The sequence below is a fragment of the Orycteropus afer genome, unplaced genomic scaffold (assembly GCF_000298275.1).
Source record: "Orycteropus afer afer isolate SDZICR_OR568_19922 unplaced genomic scaffold, OryAfe1.0 scaffold00002, whole genome shotgun sequence".
In the NCBI taxonomy this organism is placed as follows: domain Eukaryota; kingdom Metazoa; phylum Chordata; class Mammalia; order Tubulidentata; family Orycteropodidae; genus Orycteropus; species Orycteropus afer.
The window spans coordinates 8,011,251-8,012,548 of NW_006921589.1; positions in this window are offsets into that span (position 1 = coordinate 8,011,251).

Below are 1,298 nucleotides of genomic sequence, written 5' to 3' on the forward strand. Positions count from 1 at the left end.
CAAAGATAATATATTTACCTTATAGTGTTTGATGTCTTTTGTGTTTTTATATGTAAATAAATTGGTATGATTGTATATACACAATATATAATATGACTCTTTAGGTAGTAATCAAAATGTTCCTAAACTATAGTAGTAAGATCATAATATTTATATTATTTTCTTTTAAAGTGTTTTTCTTTTAAGTGACAAATGTTCACACAGCTTAGAAAACAGAAGATACATACAAGTAGAAGTAATAACAGAGAAAATAAGAGTCTCTTAAACTCTAACACACAAATGACCTCTTAGTATTTTCATCTTTGTTCTGGATTTTCCCCACATATTTATGCCCTTTTAAAATAAAGAGAGACACATTTTCCCTAGTGTTTCTTAGATTATGTAGCCTTTCCTTCTCCATCTCTATAAAGGTCAGGAAAATAATGAAGCTTTAATGGAGGCATATATTTAGTTTTATTTATCCATCAATCAGTGCTAAATCTAGATGCATTATTTAATTTCTGATGCTTTTAAATTCACAATATTTCTATCACATTTGATTACATGTTAGAAAAATATAGAACACTGCAAAACACCAAATATAACAAATGCCCATCTATTCACTCAAAGTGCATAAATATTTACCTTTTCCAATTTGTTTCTGATGAATTATTATTATGAAGTTCAAGTCCCCTATGTTGCTTTTCCCAGACCCATCCCTGTCCTTCTCTCAAGCCAGCTACTATCATAAGTTTACTATGTACACTTCCAGTACACACTAGCATGTAAACGTCTAGGAGGCAGCCTTGACTACTGTTCTGTCCCTAGTGAGGTCATTTGTACTTTTGTGGTGGAATTCTTGCCTTCCTTTCAGGAGATCTCAGTTCAGTTACAGGCCAGTGAACATCATACACAGCCAACCATCTATCAGTGGAGGCTGTCTATGAGTAGAAGCTTGTGTATTGCAATGCTGCTAAGCAGTTTTCAACAGAGATTACAAACTAAGACTAGGAAGAAAGGACTGGCAATCTACTTCCAGTCCAACCCACAACTGACCATGGGGATAACACACAACTGGAGAGTGTTTTATTCCATTGTGCATGGGGCAGACATGAGTCATTGTGACTAGACAGCAGCAAACAACAATATCCTTAGTAGACACAAAAGAATGGGTGCTCCAACATTTGTTTAATGAGTGACAGGATGCACATATATTTATGGGTGAATATCATACAAATATTGCTATATAATATGTATTATATATAACACCTCTATATAAAACATAGTGATATTTATGCATATTTTTCAATTTTATATAT